We start from the raw sequence: 9271 nt of genomic DNA, 5'->3' as shown, positions 1-9271 counted from the left end.
CTTGCCTGTTCTGGTCATACCCTGCGCAACAATTGCTTCTCCTGTCTTGGTCTTCCCTTTACTCCTTGCTTCAACTGTGTAATCCCATGGTATGGCATTTGAGTGGAACGATGTTATGTCTGACATTGCTATAGGAATAGGTACCCTCGGTGGTAATACAACAACTTCAAAGGGTACAGGTGCTTTTGGAGCCCTAAACTCAACCTCAATTGGCCTGGCCACCTTCGCAGAAGAAGGTGCTTCAAATTCGAGAGGTATAGACATGTTTACTTCATCGCCCCTGGAGGGCTGATTCTGCACAACAATCGGGTTAAGTGTGACTGCCTATTTCTTTGGCTCATTATCCTCAGCAATCAATCCTATCGACCCCTTGGGTTCCCAGTCATCTTCGATCTCAATCATGTGAATGTCTCCACCGTTGTGGTCAGGTAGAGGGTTGTTGCGAACATTAGGAGCAGGCTCCTTTGCTACGATAACCTTATTGTCGATCAGAGTTTGAATCTTGTCCTTCAACGAGCGGCACTCGTCAATGGTATGTCCCTTCATGCCGGAGTGGTACGTACATATCTTATTAGGGTTGACCCACTGGGAAGGATTTTCTAAAGTTATGGCAGGGATAGGGGAGACGTAACCAGCAACTTTAAGTTTCTCATACAGCTGGTCAATTATCTCAGCGATGGCTATATATTGTCTGGGAGGTCTGCGGTCAAAATTTGGTCTGGGTCTAGGGAAATTTTGACGAGTGGGAGGTGATTGGTAGTGAGAGGGTTGGGCATTATAATCTTGGTAAACAGGTGCAGGTTGAGAGTATCTGGGTGAAGTGGGTTGATATGTGGGAGGTGGAGATGATTGGTAAACGGGTGGTGAATTTTGGTAAGAGGGTGCGGGTGCTTGGTAATTCGGGATAGGCTGACGGGTAAGTGTGGTATTTTGGTGGTGATTTGGCTCCCTGTGCGACCATCATGGTACTGACATCCTTCTTCTTGGACGTGCCACCAGACTGTAAAGCCTTGTTGGTGGCCTGCAATGCTTCAAGATTAGTAACCATACCATTCTTAATGCCTTCCTCAATTCTTTCTCCCAGCTTGATGATATCGGAGAATTTCTGGCCCTCGATCAGCATCAACATCTCATAATATTGTGGATCCTGAGCCCGGATGAAGAATCTGTTCATCTGTTCCTCTTCTAAGGCTGGCCTGACCTTAGCAGCCTCTGATCTCCAACGAGTAGCATACTCGCGGAATGTCTCGGTAGACTTCTTCTTCAAATTCTGGATGTAGAATACATCCAGCGCATTCTCTGTATTGAATCGGAACCTATCCATGAAATTCGATGCCATACCTACCCAGTTTGTCCGTTTCTTGGGGTCCTGACTGATGTACCAGGATAAAGCATCCCCCTTCAGACTTCTCATGAAGAGTTTCATACGGATTTTCTCATTCCTTCCGATTCCAACCAACTTATCACAATATGTCCTCAAATGGACTCTGGTATCTCCCGTGCCATCGAACATTTCGAACTTGGGAGGTTTGTACCCCTCCGGAAGTTCAACATCTGGCTGAATGCAGAGGTCCTCATAATTCAGCCCCTCTATTCCTTTGTTTCCTTCCATGCCCTGGATTCGACTGATCAACTTCTTGAGTTCTGCTACTAAGTTTCTGATAAGAGAGTCCTTGTCATCAGACTCAGGTGCACTTGAGATTGGTTGAGTGTAGTGGGTTACAGTATATACGTAGATGGGAGTGTTGTGGAGGTGGTCGTTTATGGTGTTTAGTGGTTCAGGAATGAGTAGTGGAGTGTTGTTTGGAGTGTGGCATGTGTTGCAGTGTTGAGCATGAGTGGGTTGCATCTGTGGTTGTGGGGTGTTCTGTGGAGGTGCGGGATTTTGAGCATTTGGAAAGTTGACATCAGGAGCGGTGAGAGAGAATGATAAATTTGTCAAGTTCCGAACTTGATCCAGTTCTTCTCGGAACTTCAATAATTTCTGCTCAAGTTGGGCAGCAGTTTCCTTAGCAATCGGGGTACCCTGAGGAATCTCAATTCTTTCAATTTCCTTCTGGCGCTTGAATCTCCCATTCTACCTTTGTTCTTGTTCCGGATAGGACTCGGAGGAGGAGGAGGTGGAGGGCCCTTGGATCTTATACTGTATGATGATGGTGCCAGAATGCACGAACTAACCTTTGGGGAGGGGAATAATAAAATAAAAGAAAAACAAAAAAGGTAACAAGTTAGTGCGGATTGTGAGGAAAAATGTTGCAATATTTAAACATATTGTGCAAGAATATAAATCATGTCCTAATTTGGGTGCCTCGTTGTGCCCGAGGTAGGCCTAGCGACAAGTTAATTTGGAGAACTTATAATGCTAAATGCCTCATTTTATTGACAAAAATAAGACGAATCCCAAAACGACACTAAAATAGCAGAAAGTAAAAATGTCACTAATGGCCATTGGCCTTATTACATTAAAAGCGAAAAGAAAGACTCCTAACTACTTGGTCCCAGAAGGACCTTCTTCAGGTTGAATGTTCTCGTTGATAAAGTCCTCCAGCTCGCGCATATTTTCCAGTAAAAATCCTATCGCCAGACGTTCTCCTTTGCCTTCCTCAGCATTTTGACAGTCGATGACTCTTTTCCTCACTTTCCCTTCCAATTCCAACAAGCTGTACTCTAGGTATTATAGCTTCTCACTAGCCTTGGTGACTCTTTCTTTCCATTCGTTGATTTGGTTGCTCAATGGGAGGTTTGTCCACCAAGTCTGCAAGAGTGAAGGTATGTTTACCATATCGAAGTCAGGAACTTTGTCATTCATTTTCTGCAAAACAAAAGGGTTAAGACCTCACCCCCACCGGACTCGATTATTTAATACCAATAATCAGGATAAAAAGCATTTAGTTCTCCAAATAAATGTACAGAATATGGTGGTGTCCATTTGGGTTTCAAGGAAACCCAGTGGACTTCGGACAAGGCTATATAAATGAGTCATTATGTGGACAACATAATTGACTCGACTAGGTTTGACCATGATACATGTACAATTGAACAGAGTAAGGTTTCTATTGGGGTATTAGACAGGTACCCTTGAGCGGACAACTCAAGAGGGAAAGGCACGGAACCGTCGACTGCACCGTTGATCGACTGGTTTTACCGCAAATACGCCTTTGCCGAATTTAAAGGGTGATAATATTGGAAGAGTGCAACCACTCATTATAAGCATTGCTATGGTATTTGTTTGGCACGAGTGGAATATGATGTTGAAGATGCAGTTTACAAGAATGAAACAAATTAACATGTATCTCCACGTTCATAAGATAAATGATTACAATAATTGCAGTAATTACAACATTATTGAAATAAAGTAGTAAAGGAAAGCAGTTAAAGAAAAGAAAAGACATGAACAGCCAAGTCAGTTTTGTAGTGAAAGAATAAAAGACAGTAAATAAATCAATTAATGAGATAATAGAGTTACAAGCAGCATGCAGTGGTAAAAGCCTAAAGAATCCCCAGCAGAGTCGCCATGATGTCGACGCCCCCTTTTTCTACGGGTCGAAATCGGGTATACGACATTTGGGAGGATAACTCTATTCCCTTTTGAGAATTGGGTTTAGAAGTTGAAGAGTCGCCACCTAATGATTATAGTGCATTTGGACACTTTAAGAAAGAATTGAGATGAAGAACCAGAGGTTGGGTAAGGGCTAGAAATTATCTCGAGGGGAAGGTGTTAGGCACCCCTCAAGATCCACTGGTGTGGTTCCCGGCCATGCTACAATTGTGACTTTAAGCAGACAAGTATAAAAGAAAAGGATTTTTCACATAGTTTTGCAAACAAGTTTAAGAGTTGAAGGAGTAGAGATTTTGGAAAATTAATTTAAAAGAAAACTTAAAAATTAACAAGTAAAGGGGAAAGGGGTCCTAGGTTTACAAATAATATGGATCACATCAGTGCAACATCCAACAATCACTCTTCAGAAGAGGGGTCGCACGTGATATTAGCGCACCGGTCATCATATCCATATTATACTCATCCCACCCCGTTAAGGTATTAAAGCGCGGAAAGTTTCGTTACTTATTGCATGCTAGTACCCGTCCCAATCCTATCAGTCTCAGAGGCATTTAGGACTACTAATCCTAAAGGGAAAGGGATTTGGGGCCTTATGAGAGCTTTCAAAGAACAAAACACTAGGCGTCAATCAAAACACATAATGCAAGTAAAAAGGGAAGCAGATAAGCAAGTAAGGCTCAAGTAAACCTCCTTAAGTCAGATAAGCCATAGAGTTTAGCATGTTTTACATGTACTAGTTTGGTCTTTAAAATTAAAGCGATAAGCGGACTGGTTCAACACATACTTTTAGACAGGAAGTCTGCATTAGGCTCGCTCGAATGCAGTTCTTAAGGACTAGTCTACTTTCAGCTATGTGTTGGATAAAACTAACGATTTCGAAAAGCGAACTGGTTATGAAGAGTTACCAGTTTTTTATCAGAGTGAAACGAGTTTCAGAAAAAGAATGTACTATTTTGAAAAATATTTAAAAGAAAAGAAAGGAGCTTCAGAAGACATGTAGACTAGTTGGAAAAAAGAGTTTCACGAACCTTATTAGAAAAAGTGAGTTTCAGAAAATGCCAGTTTGGTTTAGAAAATGTTTGTTAACTTACGAGGTTCAGAAAATCACAGAAGACTGCCAGTTTTACCAAAGTATATATTAATTTAAACGGTTGGTGCTGTTTTGAACAAATGAGACAGTTCCGACTCGAAGTTCCTATAGGCGTGCTTTCTATACGTTAACTGATTTTAACACTTTTATTACAGGAGTCTTACAAACATGGTATCTATATACAACTTTATTATTAAGGCTACAGTTTTCCTAATGGTATCATTATGTGCAGAAATGTAAACCTCTATGAGCACGGTATCTATATGCATAGTTGCAGAAAGTTTAGAAGTTAAATCCTATAGGCATGGTCTCTACATGTGAAATTGCGCAGTATAGAAATTAAACCTATAGACATGATTTCTACCCTTTTGTGCATGAAAAGTAACCCCCCTCCCCTTATCACTAAAATCCCATGAGTTTATACAAATTATTATAGACCAGTAAAAAATAAGATAGAAATTAAAAATACATCAGAAATTACAGCTACATCCGAGCAGCCTAATTCAGACTTAGTATCTAACAATATGAGATTGAACCACTTTAGAGATCCAGATTTCCAAAGCCTTCTCTTATCTAGGGTGTTTCAGAGATCCAAGGAGTTTCAGGAACTCCAGGTAGTGCTTACACCCAAGATGTTAATTAGAAAGAGTTACAGTGCAGTGTGGAAGAGCCAACCCTCAGGTGTCCAAGTTCAGAGAGAGCTCATGGATCCCAAAGCAAGGCTCACAAGAGAGGGGCAGAACTTAGGTTTTAAGAATGAGTGTAAGTGCAAGAGAGGGGGTTGGGGAATGCCATGGTAGGCTGGTGGTCATGCCTAGCCACGAGGTAGGCTGGCACACCCCTGACCAAGCCTGTTCAGCCAGCAAATAAGAGCACAGACCTATTGAAGGTCAGACTATAGTCTGGGCAGTGCTTAGGACACTGCCAGACCAAGGTCTCAAGCTCAGAATACATATAAGGGGGAAAAGGAATGAGAATTGAAAGAATTTAGGACTCAGGGAGTCCAGTCCATATACATGAACAACAATGTCAAGGGTTGTCATGTTTTCTGAACCATAACTCAGCAGACAAAGGGTTCAGGGATGGGGATTCATATAGGAGCAGGAATAACAAGCTTGCAGAAAGCAGTAAAATAAACAAAGAAAAGACTGAAGCATAAACACATAAGAAAGGGGGCAGAATTTAAATAAGAAGAGACATACCAGTTGCAGAAAAGTAAGCACAAAGAAAAGCAGGATACTTGCAGCCAAAACACAATCAGAGAAGAGAGCTTATGAGTTTAGAGAAAACTCGAATGCTTTTTTAGAAAACCTAAGTGTATTTGAGAGAAGAAGTGGTGACTTATGCTGTGTGTTCGAACTTGTTTTTTGAAAGAGAAGAGGTACATGTATTTATAGTTTTGAAAACGAGTAGAGAATAAGGTAACAAATAAGGTTTCAGCACAAACATGGAAATAAACACAGTCAGAATCAATTAACACAGGTATTCCCCTTTAATCAAGGGATTACTGCTCAAACGGACACTAACAGGATTAATATAAGGAAAGAAGATCAATTTGTAAGCAGAATGATTGTTACCATAAAAGGAGAGTAAAACCATATAGTAAGGGATTATGTCTAAATACAAGAATGTACTTATTTTGGAAAGGATCTGGTAAGGCCAAACAAAGAGAGAGAATCAATTAACCCTTAACGGGCGAGTAAAAAATCAGAATTTCATAAGGAAAAGTTTTGAAAATCAATCACGAGTTTGAAAATCAATCACAGAAGGGACTCAGTATATAAATGAAGTGCACAAGTAATAAGCATGTGAGGCCAAGCTATGGCAAGAAGGAACAACATACAGTAATAGCATAGAGCAAGCATTCATAGCATGATAGTCACGTAGGTCAGGTTTCAGTGATTTAGTAGTAGAGGAAAAGATCAGAAACATGCGAAGAATCAAGTAAAAACCTTTCTGAAAACACAATCGAGTTTGACAGATAGTCGGAACTCAGAACAAAAAGGAATCACATCAGGAAGAGAGATGCTGAAACAAAAAGAATCAGGCTGAGCAACTTCAGACAGACGAATTGCACGAATAAACTCAAGGGACTCGAATAGAACACAAAGAACTAGGGTTTTTGAAAATTATTCGAGTTTAGAGGCGATAAACAAGTGAAACAAACAAGCGAATTTAGAATCTCAAATAAACCCCAAAAAGTAGGGTTTTCAACGCTAATCAGGTGTAAACAAGGTAAATCAAACTAATACAAACAAATAGACTAAGAAACTCAAACAAAATTCAAAAAATTAGGGTTTTCAACATGCTAACTCAAATAGAAAAACAACACAAGCAAAGCACAACAAAACATGTCGAGAATCAGAGAAGAGATTCGAAATAGCTTAACATGAAACCCTAGTTGAAGAATAAAGAGTTTTGAAAGCAAAATTAAAGAAACTTCGAGAAAAAATGCTTAGCAAGTTCAAAACACACATAGATCTGGAGCAGATCTGAAATAAAATCGGAGGAGCCTTAGAGATTAGGGTTTCGTAAGAAACCCAGGTGATGAGGAAGGCTTTGAAAACCATCGATCTAAGTAGGAGAGTCGAAGGTCGAACTCGGATAGCCATGGCTGGCCGGACAAAGGTTGAAGACGACCGGAGAACAGTCATCAAGCAAAGGCTTGGTCGAAACCTTTCAAGATCTGGTCATAGGACCTCAGAAACGAGCACGTAGAAGCCATGAAAGGCTGGTATTGTCCTCCGATGAGCTTGGGAAGCCATGGATTAGGGTTTCAGTGAGAGCCAGCGGCTAGGGTTTGAGGTGAGTTGAGAGAAAGAAGGGATTCAAAGGCGGCGTCTCTGAAAGAATGAGGTAGGGTTTAGGGTCGTTTGGATTAAAAAAGGTAAGAAGCAACGGTGGCCGTTGATCTAAATGATCAACGACCGGGATTAAAAGGGGTTATGGGCTGGGTCGGTTGAATAGGTGCAGGGTCGGGTTAGAGTGGTAATTGGGCTGGTTTGAATTTAAGTTTGAAATTGGGTCAATTTTAGGCTAAAATCGAAATGTAACGGGGCTACAATTGAAACGAACTGAGGCCAAAATTTAAATAGCCAGTTTTCCCTTTTTATTTTATAAATAGTAAAAAATAATTTTGAAAGCAAATTAAAAGTACTGGATCCGTTAATAGTATATAAATATTAATTAAAAAATATTGGAACCAGTTTCATAATTATAAAATGCTATTAAATCTTAAAGCAGGCTAAAATTGCAATTATATGCAATTTAGCTTTTAAAATACCAAATTAATTTGTAAAAATATATGAAAAGTAACCTACCTATATTTTGGTATAAATATGAGAATAAAATAAGTTATTCACCAAAGTGATAATTTTGGGAATAATTATTGAGCAATAAATCAATTTAAAATCTTTTAAAAAATTGAAAAAATACTAAAACACTTGGGCATACTTATATATGTATGTATATGATATTTGAAATTATTTGCATGTAAAAGAAATACATAGGGAAAAATTAGGTATCAACACCACATAAATTGAAAAGAAAGTAGTATGATATTTTAGTATCATCCAAGAATTATTCGATGATTATATGATTTGTTTTATTTAATTACATATATTTTTATTATAAGGGTACTTAAATTGATACAAGACGATAACTATAATTTTGTTAAAATGTATTCAAACAAATCAGATCATGAATGTTTGATATGATTAATATTTTTTAATAATGTCCGTACATCGCACGAGTAGTATCACTAGTTTATTTATATATAATAGGAGAAACAAAGAAAAATATTATGATGACAAGTGGCATAATATTCAATTGACACATATAAATTCTTTGGACAATTCTCCAACTTTGTTGGAGTTTAAAATTTATTTAAAAAAATGTACATGTTTTTTTACACAATTAAAAATTTCAAAATTTTAAGAAAATAACTGAATTTGCATGGAACAATTTATTGGAATTTCACATTTATTTAAAAAAATGTAAAGGACACTATTTTTTTTGTTGCAAAATTTAAAATTTCAGAATTTGGAGTTTTAAATTTATTTTAAAAAATGTACACGTTTTTTACACAATTTAATATAGAGGCATCTCTGTGGCAAACAGAAACAATACCTGAAATTGCAGCATCTGAAGCAGCAACATCTGATCTACCGGGGAGAGCATAGAAACAGGCCTGACCACCACCTGATCGACCTCCCCCTCTAGGGTAACCCCTGGCTGACTAACCTCCACCCCTAGTTGGCTGGGCGGGTGGTGAAGTAACTGGAGTAGATGTCGAGGGCTGACCCCTCTGCTGAGACTGACCATCATGAAGACGAGGACACTGCCTCCTCATATGGCCAAACTCTGCACACTCATAACAACTCCCCGGTACTGGAGATGGGACTAAAGAGAACTCCTAGCATCGGAGTGACCAGTAGAATGGCCTGGCATGGAAGAACCTTGCACTGATGGGGCACGAGACGAACTCTAGGCTGGGAGGGCACTGAGTGATGAGTGGCCTTGGTGAGAACTATGAGAACCATGACCCGATAATGCCCCACGATACCCTGGGCGAGCTGAATGAGCCTGTCTGAAGGGATGACCTTTGCCCTGCTGGAATTGAC

Source organism: Nicotiana sylvestris, chromosome 5, assembly GCF_000393655.2.
Source record: "Nicotiana sylvestris chromosome 5, ASM39365v2, whole genome shotgun sequence".
NCBI classification, from domain to species: Eukaryota; Viridiplantae; Streptophyta; class Magnoliopsida; order Solanales; family Solanaceae; genus Nicotiana; species Nicotiana sylvestris.
This window is presented reverse-complemented; position numbering follows the sequence as displayed.